This window comes from Lycorma delicatula, chromosome 3 (assembly GCF_047948215.1).
Source record: "Lycorma delicatula isolate Av1 chromosome 3, ASM4794821v1, whole genome shotgun sequence".
In the NCBI taxonomy this organism is placed as follows: Eukaryota; Metazoa; Arthropoda; class Insecta; order Hemiptera; family Fulgoridae; genus Lycorma; species Lycorma delicatula.
In genome coordinates, this window is record NC_134457.1 from 164,966,236 (window position 1) to 164,984,496 (window position 18,261).

Below are 18,261 nucleotides of genomic sequence, written 5' to 3' on the forward strand. Positions count from 1 at the left end.
AAAAACCCTCAACAGAAAAGTCTTAAAAAACGTGAAATAATTAAATAACTCTATTTTTTGACTTATAATCCTCTGTGGCATTTTGATATTGTTTTTAAGACAATAAAATTTAAGATTTTAATTGACCGTCGTGCGTGACCCGTACACTGAATAGATAACCTAGGATGATGATGGTGAAACATTATTGTAATTGACAAGCGCAACTTATTTAATAATCCTATTAGATTAATAATCTTATTTAATAATTTAATTAATGTTCTCTTGCTGGAGTTAAAAAGACTTAGAAATATTCAAAAACCGTTTTGAAGAAACATTTCTATTGTAGCGCCCCTTGGTGGCTTATAACTGTAAAACTACTTTAACAATCTGCTCTGAGATGATACCTATGTAATGCAAAAAACTGTATCGAAATCGGTTCAGTAGATTTTGAGGAAAATGGTAATATACATGCACACAAACGCACACAACCTCCTACCCCAAACGCATATACCGTCTCCATTCTGTTGTGGATGAAAATTGAAATATTCATTGATAATTTGGCATTAAAATAAAGAATTAGATTATACTAGTAACTGTTTTCTAAATAAATGGCTTCATTTTAAATATAAAAATTGTTTTATTCACCATTTTTTTATTTTATTAATCTCTGCAATTCAATTTTATTGGGAAAATGTTTAGGCAAAACACTAAAAGAATTTTTTTTATATACCTTTTAACCTAACTCAAATTTACATCCATGTGAATTGGCAAGAAGCATCACCGTTTCGCATGAAAATCGCCCTTATTTTAGAAAGAACCCCTTATTATACAAAGAACTAGAAAAGTATTATCTTGAAAAGGACATCATATATACATAAAATATATTATTTAAAATTATTAGGAATTTGCATTCAGAGTCATCCCACATAAGTTTGTTGTATAACGCCTAGGATTTTATTAAATTATTTAATATAAAATAATTAAGTTGTCCTTGAAATTGTTTTTTTTTATACATATTGCTAAGTACTGTATATTATTATTCTTTATTAATAAATTTGGTTCGGTGTATTCGAGAACTATCTTTTTAAAAAGGGGTTTCTGTTCCTTAAATATATAATTAATTTAATTTAAAAATATTTAGTTTGTATAATTTACAAAAAAAAAACTGTTATTTACCTAAGCACTGTAGCGAAATAATAAGTCACATTTATGCGTACATATATTTAATGAAGTTTTTAAAAATGTTCTGTGAAAATTTCAATCTTCTAGGATTTACAGAAACAAAATGGAGGCCTTCAAATAAAAACATCAGTTTCAGTTAAACCTTACTTTTACGCATTACAAGATAGCTGGTAAAAATGATTAAAAACAGATGATAATTAAAACAAGAATAATTAAAAACACTTACATAGTCAAAACCATGACTAATTGTCATGGTTTTGACTATGTTTTATTCAAATTAACTTGTTAATTAACAAGTATTAACTTGTTTTATTCAAATTTGAACAGCTGTTTAATATCTGTTTTAATCATGTTTACAGCAATTTGTAATGAATAAAAAACGTGGTTATCTGAAATTAATATTTTTATTTGAAAGCCGCCATTTTGTTTCTATAAATCCTAGAAGGTTGAAATTTTCACAGAACATTTTTAGAAACTTCGTTAAAAGTTTCATTAGAATCGGTGAGACAATGGGTTCAGTGTTACTACATCAAATTAAAGTGTATAAACCTCTTCGTGGGACTTTCTGTATGTATACTTGTAAATGTATATTTTAAATTAAATATTAGTAAATTTACTTTTCACAAAGTATTTAAAAGACAGGGATCTCTCGAATACATTGGAAAAAAGATATTATTAATATTATATATAATATAATAAATAATTTTAGATGAAATATAACAATTTATCTTATATTAAATAATTTAATAAAACTTTGAAAGTTTTACTCAAACTACAAACTGATGTGGGATGGTTCTGGATGCAAATTCCTAAATAATAACGTAGTTAATTTACATATTAATATTTATATTAAATAGTTTAATACAAGCGTAGCATTAAGAAAAGAAAAACTTAGATATTAAACAATTTTTTTTTTATAAAAATAGCAAGATTATATGGAATACCGTTTGAAGATATACAACGTTAAAGTAGGTAAGCATAATTCATTTATATAAGATAAAATTATAGAAAAGTTATTAAATTCCAGAAAAATATCATTTTTAATCTAAACCAAAGAGCGTGCGAGTGTGTGCATGTATATTTATACGCATAACGATTATATATAGTTTTGGGGGTGATTATTTTAATAAATAATAACAGTTTTATTTAAAACGTAGTAGTTTCGTAGCTGACTGTCTTAAAGATGATTTTACTAATTTCCTGGTGACTAAAATTTCATCTTCGTTGTTTTATTTTACAATGAATTTATAATTTGTTTAAAAATATCCTGTTTTAAATATAAACTAATTTATTATTATCTAAGCTTCCAATCAGTTTACGTAGTCGAGACACGAAGTACATAAACTTTTTTGTTTCAGTCAAATTGCAATAAAACCATTACATTAAGAAAAGTAATGGCATGAAAATCAAACATTTTTCAGATGCATTAAATTTAAATGAAATATTTTTCCTGATCTAAATAAAATGTTGACTGCGTGTTATACCCAATTAAACCTTTATGTACGATATCTTATAAAGAAAGAAAAAGGGTTTTCACACAGTTAATAGATTACAAAAGCTTATATTCAGATTCAAGTTAAAAAAAAGATTTAAAAATCTTAGTTAAAATATTTAAAAATTCGAATGGAGAACTATTTTCATAAATGTAGGTTATTAATATAGAACCGACATTATAGTAAACATATATTGAAGGAAAATAAATTTTCCCTCTTTTACCTATAAAATGATTTTTGAGTATGTTTATACAGCATCTATAAAAAAATATAAGTAATGAAATGGAAAATAATTATAAATTATTCAACTACGATGGTTTTGAGAAAATTAAATAATATTTAAATAAAATTAATAGTTATAATTAATAATTTTTTTTTATATTAATTTCTTGAGAAAAACTTAGTTTTTCTTTATAGTTATCCAGGATTTATTTCCAGTGTAATTATTTTTAGGAAAATTTAACTTAAATTTTTGTGATTAATGTTTTAGTGAACAACTAATATTCATAGTAGTTTTTTACGATTTAAACTCGTTGATAACGGGGAGGACGTTTGGAGCCTAAATCGACAGCATGTAATTATTTCTCTAAGTTCTCAGTGATTTGAAGTGATTCAGCTACCGTAGTTTGTTGTGCATCATCACAATTCTTCATTTCGTTTCGCTGCTTACTTTTGAAGTTCTTCGATTAGCTTTCCTTTGTGTGATTGATAAGATTATTTTTTGCTGTTTTCTTTGATTTTTATGTTTTAACTTTGGACTTTATCAATGTTCTTTGCGTATTTTTTTCATCTTTGTGTACACCTATTTTTGTTTAGTATATATTTATGTGTACTGTATAAGATATGTATACACCGTTCTTTTCGGGATTTCACTGAATATCCCTCACTGCGTGTCATTTTTTTGTATTTAACTTTACTGTTTCCGGTAAATTGAAACCGATTGCAGACACTGCGACAATAAAAATTATACAAAAATAAAATTCAGGTTTATATTTTCTGATGTTTTAAAATATCTTTTCTGAAGAATTTTTTTTTAATATTATTTATTTTTACTTTTAATGGTGTTGTAGGTAGACTGTTTGTTAATAGTATTGGTCTTAAATCCTTTTAATTTGAGATTAAGTAGTTCCGTGATTTATTACTTTATTTTTTTTTTGAGTATGTTCAGTTCGTGATTTTTTACGTACGATTTAGAAACTTTTCATTTTGTAATTAATATGTAAGAATCTTAACTATAATCTTGAATGGATCTTCTGGAAGAATCTTTTCGGGAATTTAGAAAGTAAGTTAGGATTTTATTTTAATAAATCTTTAACCTAAAGTTACATATAGTTAATAAATTATTTATCTTCCCATCAAATAACAGAAATTTTTGTTTTCAAAAGAATGAAATGAAATTCACTGCCTCTTGATGAAGCATGTTTCCTGACATAATAAGATCATATCACGCGCCGATTTCAGTTATTGAAATAAAGTGATTTTTCTTTTTGTGGATGAAATTTAATCTAAACCATTGTAATAACGTTATTTTAAGTAGACGGGATTCTTTACCTCCGATGAATATTTAATGATATATTATACATATTTTTTAATTAATAATTAATAGTTGTCATATTCATGTATATTACTTACAATATGAAAGATCTCAACTGTACTAAAAATAAAAATTTATATCTTATTTATAAATCCCAATTAAATACATTTTCTTGTGACATTATTATGATAATGGGGGTGATAATATCTGTGGCTTATTACGTCCACGGTTCCTCCATGTTGTCGGTAGACTGTATAGAAAAGTTGATTGTGTTAAAATATTACTAGCCGAACCAGATTCAAATAGTTAACCTCCATTACATACAGTCAAGTGTTAATCATTTTCGTCAATTTGACACATATTGAAGTGTTTTCCAGTTACCTTTTTCGCATAATTAAATTTACCTCTATATAAAATCATCAAGACATTCCAATCTAAACACAAGTAATATTCTAGCTTATTAGTGACACTTCAGTCTATTTATCCCAGTGGGTAGTAAGTAATGAACATCATTAATCATAAACAAAGCAACTCCTCTAGTAGTCGCTTAGATGCTTTACATGTGTCATCGCTATAAGAAAGACCGACCATGATCAATCAGTTGATATACCAAATTGAATGTTTCCACATTTTTCCAAATTGATCAGTTGAATTTTTTTTCAATACAACATAAATATTTAAAAAAATATTCTTTACGTTAGTGAATCGAAGTTAAGAAATTTAATATTTATTGTACATTTACAAAATTGTAAAATAAACTATTTAGCTACAATTTCTGTTGAGCAGTCACATTCATTACAGTCATGTAAGTAAAATAATTTTTATAAATCAACGTAATATGATGTAACACTAAGCTTCCAATCAGTGTACGGAGTCGAGACACGTCGTACATAATTTTTTTGTTTCGAAGTCAAATTGCAATTAAACCAGTACGGTAAGGAAAGTAACTGCATGAAAATCACTTGAAATATTTTTTCAGATGCATTAAATTATTTAAATAAAATATTTTTCCTGATCCAAATAATAGTTGACTGCGTGTCTTACCCAATTAAACCTTTATGTACGATATCTTATAAAGAAAGAAAAAGGTTTTTCACAGAGTTAATAGAATGCATAAGCTTATATTCAGATTCAAGTTAAAAAAAAAAGATTAAAAAAAAATAGTGGTCATATTTTAGAATTTGTATCAGATTAAGCTAACTGTCCGGCAGGTGATTTACTCATTTCCTGAGAAGAAAAATTTCATCTTTATTGTTTTATCCTACAATGGACTTATAATTTGTTTTAAAATATTCTATTTTAATTGCAGATATTAGTCTGCAATAATAATAAATTATTATTATAAAAAAATTCGAATGGAGAACCATTACACTACATTCGGGTAAGTAGGAAATTTCGTTTAGTGTTTTATTTATATTTATCAGTTCAAAGTTAAATCAACATAAAAATATTATTTTGGAAAGGAAAGTTTCAAAGTTTTAAAAAATTGTTGGAAATGCGAACGAAATTTTAAAATGAAAATTGAAAAAAAATGATAGGACTCAAAAAATTTCAAATGTGCGACTACCCGTGTAAAATATTGAATCTTACTCCATTTAAAAAAAATAATAAAAAACTAATTCTCGATTTTTTTTTTTTTAAATTGTAGTCTAAAATGATATTTAAAAGTGGAATTAGGTTATATGTTAGTATTTATCATAATTTAGATCTCATAAAGTCTAAGTAGGCAACCGGATTTGTAATCAAGAGAAAAGAAATAAATACAAAAAAAAAAATGCGCGAAACAGTTATTGAAATAAATTATGCATAGATTATTGAAAAATAATATTATACCCAAAAACCGTTTACAAAGATTTTATTTAAAATTTTTAATTAGATGACGATTTCGACTGTTAATCAATTATCATCAATGATACTACGTAAATCGTACATAAAAAATGAAAAAACAAAAAAAATTAGATAATCTTAAAAAAAAATTAATATTAATTGATAAAGAATATGAACGCAACACTATATAATGGGTATCTCAATTAATGCCTTTTAGAATAAGAATGATTTAAATATACGCGTATACAAACAGCTGTATTTGGGGGGGGGGTGAAAGATGCTTTCGCGTTATCATCGCCAGGAATAAAAAAAAAAAAATAATAATAAAACATAGGCTAAAAATTAAACAAAACAATTTTTTTAGCTTGTTTTTCGTTGTCCCAGTCGATAGGGCAAATTTAGCTTAAAACATGTAAATAACTAAAACTTCTAACTGAGATTGACTTGCATTAGATCACGAAATAATACACGCCATTTGTATGGGTTGATGATGATTATAATCTATATTACAAAAGATAATGTAACAGGTATGTTAACCAATCAAACAGATGTAATCCTATGAACACAATGTAAACTCCTGTACATTTTGTAATCGTATAAATTTTTTATGATAGAATTTTTCGACAAACGTATTTTTAATAAATTCAAAAAGGGTCTTAAATATTACTCCCCAATCGTAATTCAGAAATGAAATTTCTCTACCATTATTGATAAAGTAAGATTCACAACTACAGAATTCTTGTTTATCATTTTATCTTTTTGCTTTTCTTCTTTTTTTCTCAAAAAATGAATTAGTTTCATTTCTAATTTGTTTTTTTTTTGTCTTCAGTCATTTGACTGGTTTGATGCAGCTCTCCAAGATTACCTATCTAGTGCTAGTCGTTTCATTTCAGTATACCCTCTACATCCTACATCCCTAACAATTTGTTTTACATATTCCAAACGTGGCCTGCCTACACAATTTTTCCCTTCTACCTGTCCTTCCAATATTAAAGCGACTTATTCCACGATGCCTTAGTATGTGGCCTATAAGTCTGTCTCTTATTTTAACTAAATTTTTCCAAATGCTTCTTTCTTCATCTATTTGCCGCAATACCTCTTCATTTGTCACTTTATCCACCCATCTGATTTTTAACATTCTCCTATAGCACCACATTTCAAAAGCTTCTAATCTTTTCTTCTCAGATACTCCGATTGTCCAAGTTTCACTTCCATATAAAGCGACACTCCAAACATTTCATTACTTTTGTTTTGTTCTTGTTTATTTTCATGCGTTAGTTCTTGCGTAGGACTTCATCTATGCCGTTCATTGTTTCTTCTAAATCCTTTTTACTCTCGGCTAGAATTACACTATCATCAGCAAATCGTAGCATCTTTATCTTTTTACCTTGTACTGTTACTCCGAATCTAAATTGTTCTTTAACATCATTAACTGCTAGTTCCATGTAAAGATTAAAGAGTAACAGAGATAGGGAACATCCTTGTCGGACTCCCTTTCTTATTACGGCTTCTTTCTTATGTTCTTCAATTGTTACTGTTGCTGTTTGGTTCCTGTACATGTTAGCAATTGTTCTTCTATCTCTGTATTTGAACCCTAATTTTTTAAAATGCTGAACATTTTATTCCTGTCTACGTTATCGAATGCCTTTTCTAGGTCTATAAACGCCAAGTATGTTGATTTGTTTTTCTTTAATCTTCCTTCTACTATTAATCTGAGGCCTAAAATTGGTTCCCATGTCCCTATACTTTTCCTGAAACCAAATTGGTCTTCTCCTAACACTTCCTCCACTCTCCTCTCAATTCTTCTGTATAGAATTCTAGTTAAGATTTTTGATGCATGACTAGTTAAACTAATTGTTCTGTATTCTTCACATTTATCTGCCTCTGCTTTCTTTGGTATCATTACTATAACACTTTTTTTGAAGTCTGATGGAAATTCCCCTTTTTCATAAATATTACACACCAGTTTGTATAATCTATCAAATCTAATTTGTATCAAATGAATTTGTTTTTGTATCAGATTCTTATCATAGAAGTTATTAAATACTCTAAACACTGTTTTATAATGAAAATAGTGATTTACTTGTTGTAGTTACGAATAGTTTTACTAAATTCTACTTTATATTTGAGTTTACTAGGTTAAGTTCATGTTTTCTTAAAGAGGGAATACGTCTTATAAAAATTACGACAATGAAACTTAGACGAACTAAAGCAAGATCGTAGTAATCCATTTCTCCATGTAAAAAACATAAATATTACCTGTTAAATAGCAAAATTTTCATATCGATTAGTCGAAATAACATGGAAATAATAACTAAAAATTATGAAGATAATCAAATAAAATAATAAATCTAAAGTTTAATAAAAAAAAAAAATGTAATTTAAAATGTAATCAATGAAAATAGTTTTAATTGAAGTTGATTCTGATAAAACGAGAAAATTACAGATTAAATAAATAAAAATAATGATTATTTTCTCTCATGAATGTCTTTTCCTAGATTTCAATGGAATATCCTCCATTTTACCCGTCCTGAGCATTTTATTTTGTTTTTCTTCTTAACGATTGCAGGTATTTTAGTCCTTTTTCTTCTCATATCCATATTTACCTCTTTGTTAAACTTAATTTCTTTGTAATGTACTCCTCGACCAATTGTTTTCCACATCATATTTATCAGAGTCTTCTCTTCTTTTCAATAACCTCTCAATTATCTTTTTCTTTCTAATTTTCTACTTTTTCTATTCTTCTCTACACTCTCAAAACTATCCTAGTAATTTTTTTCTTCATTCTGATCAGCCAAAATTTACTTTAACATGATAGAATACTCCAAGAAAATCTGTTTTAATTATATTCCTCGATTCAATAGGGAACAATATTATTGACAGAATCCTTTCAAAAACTCTTTCCATGCTTCTTATTTCATTCCAAGTCACCAGATTTTCCAAATACTAAAATGACTTTATCTGATATTGCACTGAAGGGTTATATTAATAGAACATTTTTTACTAGTCATGAGAGTTGGCTACTCATTACTTCGTTTTTCTTATGTTTATTTCAACTCCGAATACTTTCCCCTATTACAATACTGTACTTCACGAACTGCAATTTTTCTTTTAATTCTTTCAACGCAACTTAGTCATCAACATATTTCCAAGTTTTTCTTATAATTATTTTTCTTCTTCTTTCCCTTTTACCCATCTCTTTTATTCATAATTTACAACAAAAACTATTAATTTATCTTTTGTGTATAATTTTTTAAATTGTTTTTCTCTTTTCTATTTATACCTCTTTCTATTTATAGGTCTTTCTAAACCTTCAACAGCACACTCCAGTCCAATCTGTTAATACGTATTAAAATTCTATAAAAGTTATCTGTGTAGTCTTCCTATAAATAATATATAAATAATTTAGTAAGAAGTAAAATAAATAATTATATATATATATATATAAATTTAATTATTTTATATCAGTTTGAAGAAATAAAATAAACATTTGTTTGTTCGACAAAACATTTTAATGATTCCTAAATTTAGGGAACGTTGATAAAAGCAAAATATAGATTCTGTTTTAGAAAGGCCATTTGTGCCATATCCAGTGGTTAAAAATTATTATGCGAAACATTCCTTTTACTACTTTTCCCTCCTTTTTTTTGTACAGCCTAACTTTATTTTTACTGCAGTAATAAAATTATATTTGTGTTTTTTTGTTTGAAAAAAAACACTAACGTAAAAATTTTTGTTGACCAGTTCAATGGAATAAAATGTTAGTTGAACATAAAAAAGTAATACTATCATTTTTTACGCTTTAATGAATTTAACTTTTCTAGATCCTCTATTTTGTTAAAGTTGAATGCGTAGTTATAGTAGTTTGGAGAGAAGTAAAAGATTGAGAGTTTCCACGAGTACGAAAGTGTGCGATAGCGTTGAGGATTTAACATAAGAGAGACTACGACAAGATAAAGTAGTTTACTCAACTGAGTTAATCTTTTTAGTCCAGTCTCACAAGCAGTGGTTGTCCATTTTTTTACTCTTTCATATTGTGTGCATCTTTTCCTCGTAGATGCTGCCTTTTATTATTTTTTTTTGTTGTTATATCCTTTCACTTACTTTTCTGGTTCAGTATAAGTTAGTTAAAAATAATTCCCAATTTCTTCAACACCTTTTTAAAAAATTTGTTTAGTAATGTTTAACCATTTTTATATCGTAAATCCTTTTCAAAAGGAGGAATAATTTAAAATGTAATAAAGTGAATAGTTTCCTGATTTCTTTTATCTATCTTACAATTTTTTCTATTTACTTAGATAAGTGCAAAATAGTAAAAAAATTATTCTAATGCCGCTCAATTATTGATGATTGAATTGAGTTCGATACTCCACGCCAGAAATCGCATGTTAACAATTTATTCTCACACCTTACTCTTTCAAATCAAAATCCATGTAGCTGCGAAATAATTTTTCTTTGAATAATAAAACATTATATTCCGTTTCAATATAATTGTGTTTGACTTCCACAGTGGTTTTGATTTTACGTTTGTTCGATTTTTTTGTTTTAATCGAGTAGTATCAAATATATAACATACGGTAATGACGTTTTGCTTCCACTCACTATACGTGAAATAGAAAAGTCACATAGTATTATTTCTGAACATTCTTTTAAACCAACATAATATTTTACATGTTAAATAAGTCACAAGAATCTTACTGACATTGTTGTTTACTACTGTCTTATCAACTCAAGACATTTATTGTGATTTTATAGTCATCACCCATCGTAAAATCAACAATCCATTGAGTTTTGTTATTTATAAATAAGACAACAATAATATATTTTTATTTCATTAATTGTTTAATATCAGCATAATATTTGGTAGTATGTGTTGCATTATTTGTATGGTGCCTTTTTAATGATTCTAAAATATTTCCTAACGATTAAAATGAAATTGTTTTAACGTGTTTGTATAATAAATCATAAAAATAAAATTAGTGTTATGTTAACTTACTTATTTGTAAAAAATTACATTCGAACACTTTTCAATTATGTCATATAAATTCGGTTAGCTTGAAGATTTTTGCCCACCGACCACATTGAGAATCAAAAATTTTCTGGCGTCCCCCAAATTGTTAAAATTATTGATACAAATTGATATGAAAATTATAAGGTTTTGATTTAGCTTTAATGACACTAATTGCTTTCTTATCATGTTATTAGTGGTATTCATATTGGTTTGACATTACCTGTGCTTTGATTCTCATTAGCTATGCCTGCCAGAAGTAAGAGAATCATTTACGTTGAATTTTAGACTACAGACTTGATAATTAATTCTAACGGATACGAATATATTGTTAATACTAAATTCCGTAACCAATTTGTTGGCGTTCGATTTTAACAGGATGTTCCGAATTCGAATCCTATTTAGGCAGGAATTATTAGTTTCAGCATATTAGGCAGGAATTTTTTACTTTCTTTAAATTTTAATTCTATACTCTCTTATTTTTTGACATCAGAAAAAGAATCCTAATATAAGATGTCTCGCAGACTCCTGTTGAATATATAAAACAAAAAAAAAAAAAAAAAAATTGTGGAACGTTAAATGACAAAAACATTAAAATCTTTTCATTTAATTTAAAGAACGGCACTCTTTTAACAAAGACTACTGTCAAAAGATATATTTAGTTTTAGTATTAAAAAAATAATAATAAATTTAACAGTATTTTTAAATTGAATAAATAATCTTTTATGACTTGAATAAAAATATTTTTTATACGGTTTTTAATTTCGTTTTCATATTTTTTCGGAGGTAACAACATCCTTCTAATATTTTGTAACGAATTAATTTATAAAAACGGTGAACGGATACCTTCTTTGGTTGTCCGTTTTTGGAGGGAAGTTGTTCGGACAGCCCACATTATTCGTGATGTATTGTGACCAAAAAGTTCGGGAGACGTATGCCTATTCTCAATAAGACCAGTGTTCAAGGGAGGTAGCCAGGTTGTTACCGCATACAGTGCCTGATATCGTGAGATCCACACCTTGCGACAATAGAAGATTCACCATGGAGGAGCTACAACTTGCGGCGAGGAGTTTGGCAACCAAAAAGAGCCCTGGCCCGGACAAGACTCCCGCGGCAGTGATCAAGGGACTGGTTCAGAAGGCTCCCTGGGAGATGCTCGAGATTGCTAGCCACGGCATGGAGAATGGAGACTTCCCCGACTGCTGGAAGGAGGCCAGAGTGGTATTCCTACCTAAAGGCACCTCTTCGGAGGAAGATATAACCTATAGACCCCTGAGCCTCCTTAACATGATGGGGAAGCTAGTTGAAAAGATGCTGGCTGGCCGCATCATCAAAGAACTAGAAGAGGGAGCCGGAATCAGTCCTAACCAGTACGGGTTTATGCGGGGGCGATCAATTTCGTGCAGGCCATCTGCCGAATTTCGGGATGGGCCGACGAGGTGAAGAGAGGCACTTAGCGAACCAGGAGAATTCCACTGATGCTGTCACTAGACATAAAAAACGCGTTCGGAGCTATTGGTTGGGGTCACATTAATGACGCAATTGCGGCTAGGAGCCTAAGCCCGTACCTGCGTAGACAAATTGAATGTTACTTGTCCAACAGAGGATGTCTGGTAGAAGCACAGGAAGAAACAGTACATTTTCAAATGCACGGTGGAGTTCCGCAGGGCTCTGTTCTGGGGCCGTTGTTGTGGCTGGTGGTAATAGATGAACTCCAGAAGGAGTTTCCTGTCGGCGTCCAGGTCCTGGCTTATGCAGATGACCTTGCAGTCCTCGTAGAGGGAAGGATGGTCTTGGAGGTGCGGGAGAGGGTGTATACGGCCATCGATACTATACAGGAGTGGTTGAGGTCCAGTGGTCTGCAAAGCTGTGGGTCGATGGAAGAGAACCCTCATCCCCAACATCAAGCCATGGTTGTCGAGAAGATTTGGTGAGGTTGATCATCACCTATCGCAGTTTTTTACAGGACATGGGTCCTTCAATAACTACCTGCACAAAATAGGCAAGAGGGAAGAGCCAATTTGCAACTTCTGCAACGAGATAGATGATGCTGAGCACACTTTTTTTGAGTGCAATAGGTGGGACACACTTAGACATAGTAAGGCACTCACAGGTATAACTCCAGAGACAACAATAGAATACATGCTAAGAAGCGAGTCAAACTGGAATAATTTTGCTAGTTTTGTTAGACAAGTCGTTCTACAGAAATACTCCGATGAGAGAAGACAAGGTGTTGACTAGAATAGGACTGGGTGGACAGCCTTGCTGGTGAGGTCCAGCATGCTGCGGTGTGTTGGCACTGATGAGCCACCAAGGACTCCACAGGTAACAGTCAGGTCACAGCACACTGAATACCGAAGGGACCCGGCGCCGCGTCGCGGCGCACTGGGTGTGGCGTGGTGGCCAAAAGGGAAATATTAATAAAGAACTCTCAAAAAGAGCTACCCGGTAGGCCGACCTGCCATGCCGGTATATAGCCGGTAGGTGGGGAGGCCTATTTGAGTTTAAAGTTGTTGGTATTACTCCCTGGGCGGCGTAATACCAACAAGTCGGTCCGGCCCAGGGGAGCTGAGAGAGAGAGAAAAAAAAAAGAAAAGTTTGCTGGCCTCCGTGGCGTGAATGGTAGAGTCTCGGCCTTTCATCAGGAGGTTCCGTGTTCGAATCCCGGTCAGACATGACATTTTCACACACTACATAAATGTTCATTCATCTTATCCTTTGAAGAAATAAATAACGGTGCTCCCGGAGGTTAAAAAAAAGAAAAAAAAGGTTTTTAATCTATTTTTGAATGTAGTTGATTAAATCTATGATGACAAGCTTAAAATGTTTACCGTATTAGTCATCATTCCACTTTTTATTGGTCTGTATTTCGTGGACGTTGGTAATAGCAAATAATTTTAAAAATCTACAGCTTTAAACTAATAATACGAGGTGCTTTCTGATTATTTTTCACGTATGTGTGTGTGTTAGTACTTGCACGCTTGTGACTGATGATTAGTAACTTCAGTCGCAATAGAACAAACGCGGTCGTTTTAGAGAGAAGCGAGGGAATTTCTTAAAATGGAAACGCTAAGAAATTTAAAATGGTTGTTTTATTATAATATTGTAATTTTTATATTATTTTGAAGTTTTGATTCAACAGTTCATTTCGTTAGCCGACTTCAGTAGGATAAGCTCAAGAATATCAAACCCAATATTCAACAGAAGAACCCCAAATCTACGAAATAAATAAAAAAATTGTTTAATAAAACTAATATAAAAGACGTACTAATATACTTAAACGCAAATTATTACTACTTTTTTTTTCAAAGTGGATATGTGATAAATTTATAATAGTTAAAGCGTGTATTTATTTAAATTATTAAAGTTTATTGAGTCCAATTTTTTTTTAGTTATTTAATAACATAAAGAAATTTTTTAAAGAATTCAAATACAATGGAATATTTTTCTTTGAATCTAAAAGCGTTTTTTTTTTTAATTTATAGAAAAGATGTTGTAAAGTCCCCCAGATACTAAGTTCGTGAACCCGGTAAGAATCATAGCTTACAAAAAAACAAAAAAAAAAACAAAAAAAAATTAAGAAAAAACGTTTTATTTTAATAAATACTCATCATCATCGAATTTTAAACCATTGTATGTTTTATTTAATTACGTAACTATTTAAAATATGTTGATCAATAATATTTCCACCATTTTTTCCCTATGAAAACTTAAATTAATTTGATATCAATTAGTATTGTTTTCTTTAATCAAGTAATTTACGAAACAAAAAAAAATTCCCATATTTCATTTTTTTATTGTATCAGCTAACGAAATAAATTTAATCCAATTCGATGACAGTTAAATTAAAACAAGATAGTTGTGTTGATATCATCCAGCTTAATCAAAGCTGTTAACAGTTAATTTGCCGGTAAGCGCTCTCAGTACCCCTACAGCAGAATTTCAATGAAACATGGAATTGCGTTTTTTAACAATCTCGTTGATAGCCAACTTTTTAAAAATGTGTTTTACCAGCATTCTAGTGCCGTAATTTTTAAATAGCAGACTAATCAGTGAAATTAGTTCAGCTGTTTCTAGTTAGTTCTTTTAATGCAGATCAGTTTGTTAATCTATAAATTAAAAATTTTATTAAATGAAACCGAATTTTGAGAAAAACAAATTTTGCTTACTATCATTTTTTTTTAAATTACTTTAATGTAAATGGTTTTACCACTTTGAACACGTGTTTTAACTCAAATCGCCACCGGAATTTTATGGAAGGCAATTCTGCATTCTTTATTAGAATGTCAGTATTTATTAGAATTTATTTTTAATAATCAATGTTACCGTACTTTCATTTTTCTGTTTAACCTCCGGAACCACAGTAAGGTATTACTTCAGGATGAATGAGAATGATACGTGTGAATGTAAATGAAGTGTAGTCTTGTACAATCTCAGGTTGACCATTCCTGATATGTGTGGTTAATTGAAACCCAACCACCAAAGAACACCGGTATCCACGATCTAGTATTCAGATCCGTATAAAAAAAAACTGCCTTTACTGGATTTGAATTAGTACTGTTACCGTACTTGTTAATTTTTTTAGCAATTGATTTACTCAGCTGCTCGAAATATACGGTGTGAAACACTCTGTATATTTATTTATTAAACACTCTGTATAAATGAAACCTACGAAATATTATAATAGACGCTTTTTCATTAAAAAAAATAAGTTTCGGGAATAAAAACTTTTATATTCCCACGGGTCCAAAAATTTGTTTAAAATATTCTTAGTACAATCACATTTGTTTATCACAGGTTTCTTTTAAGCGAGCTTGGGTAGATATTGTAGATATTAGGTTGTTACTTGCTACAAAAAAAAAAATGAACTAAGGTAACATTACTGTTTTCAACATTTGTAAATTAAATTTTTTTAGAAATTTCATTATTAGCTAGGAAGGTAATTTTTTTTCAGACGGGAAGTAATTTTTCCCTTTTTAGAGTAGCATCACTGCCGTCTTTGTTCCGCGCTTCTCTTCAGTATTATTCAGGGTTTTTGGTTATGTTGACATTTACTAAGCTGAGGTATTTTCCGAAGTGCGATTTAGTATTTTTGCTATTTCCGTAAATTTATTTTTTTTAGGATATAAGGAACATTTTCTCCAAAACCGTTAAAGATAATTAGATGAAATTTTCAGAATACAACCTAAGATATTTTGATAAAGTCAGATTGAATGCTTTTACAGTCTAGTCAATGGTGACAATTTCTAGTGTCGGAACAAATCACTATTTTTTATTTTTTAAAAGACTATTTGAATGAATATTTTAACGGGCTTTTGTAACTAGTCTCTTCCAATTAAGAAGAAAGAGAGAGAATAAAGAAAGAAGAATCTAGAATGCCTTAAAAGGTTTTTTTTTTTAGAATAACGGGTCCGTTTAACGATTTGTTTTTTGTAATTCAGACAATGGCCCCTCCAAAAGTTCTCGTTCGACCAGACGAATTACCGGACCGGAAAAAGAAGTTATAGGAGAAAGTAAGGACGCGGACAATGAAAATAATTACTCTTCAACAACTAAAAGAACGAGTCGGATACTGCTCCTACAGGCCCGAGGATACAAATACTGCCGAGAACAAGTGGACAGAGTCAGTATTTGCAAATCCGTGTTCGGCAGTCGTGTTAACAGCGATAACAGTAAGCATGTGCTAAAACAATCGAAGAGTGCGTCACGACTATCACACTGTGGAGAATGGTTGAGTTCAAGTTGTTCGATGTGTCATTGGTAAACAGTAGTGAAAATGACAGTCTACTATTCATTAATAAAGTGTAGGTAATCAGTAAAAGTAATAATATTTGCAAAAATTGAATTGTATGAACTTTAAATTTTTCTATTGTTATCTTGTGTTAACATAATATTAGTTTCTGTCAGTCATTATAACACTTTTATTAAATTGGACTGTATTCTGGTATTTATAATTTAATTGTCATTAAATCACAGTCTTGTCTTATTATTTGAATTATTATTTTGTATATTATATATATTATTGTTATCATATTTATTTATATTATTTTATATATTTTTATAGTAATAAATTGTATTAATAAGAAATTTTTACGTTTGTCAGTATCTCAATATCCTTGCCGAATCGTGAACACACGACAATATAATAAATTTCTTTAGTCACAATCTTCAAAAAAGAATAAAAAAAACACAAGTAAAGCAGTTTACATGAATGTAGGTCAAGAAAATATTCCTTACATTACTATAGGAAAGCATAGAGGGGTCAGGGTCACCTTTGTCTAACAAGGGTTAGATTTGTTTTAAATTTATACTTAAGCTACACGGATTTTTTGCGGTAGGTCAGTTAAAATTATGTAATAATGCGTATACATTAAATTCGCATAGTTGTCTTTATTTTAACCTTCTTTCTTAGTTAACAATTTGAGGCAAGAGAAAATAAATTAGTTATTGCAAAATAATTATAATAGGTAATATAATTTGTAAAAGTATGCGTTTTACAGATATTTTTCTTATAACAGGCAGAATCTTCTTTCACTGAAAATGTAAGCGTGCCTTTTTGTTGGGATTATGAGACTTCAAACAGAGATCAAAAGTGAAATTGCTATCTAGAAGCTACTAATTTACTTTTTTATGGCATTTTTAATATTATTTTTCCAACATTTATTCTCTACATTTATTTCAACCTTTTTATTTTTTCAGCACCATTATTCGATTTATTTTATCCATATACTTTAACGTTCCATTATTCTTATAATTAATGTAGTTAGAATAAAAGTTTATTAAATTTACAACACTATATAAGTAACATAAAATCTTTTTCAACGTAAATTTTACTGCGGAGAAATGAATTGTACATTATAGTGCAATATTTTATAAAAAAAAATTATAAAAAAAAAATTATTATAAGCGTTATCACCACATAAACTCAACCAGGTACTAATAAATAATTTGTCGGCATCTGTCCCTTTTTGTCTTGTGAAATTTTCACCACATTAACTGCACTGCACTGTTTTATTTAAAGAAAAAAACACGCCAATGATGTTGTTTGAGTTTGATCGGATTTCTCTTGGCGAATTTGTTATTTAATAGGTATTCTAGGTAGTTTAAGAATGATATCTAAACGGAAAAATTCTATTCAATACATTATTCTAAGTTTTATAAATACGAGTAGTAGGATGTAAATTATAATAGACAAATTAAAAATCAAAACGGGTTTCCATCAATATCTCTTTGCATAA

The 18,261-nt window shown here is 29.4% G+C and overlaps 1 protein-coding gene across 2 annotated transcripts in view; it reads left to right on the forward strand.

Moving 5' to 3' along the window:
- Positions 1–18,261, forward strand: part of LOC142321013 (limbic system-associated membrane protein-like) — a 1,017,196-nt gene that overhangs the window by 945,495 nt on the left and 53,440 nt on the right. The window lies entirely within an intron of this gene.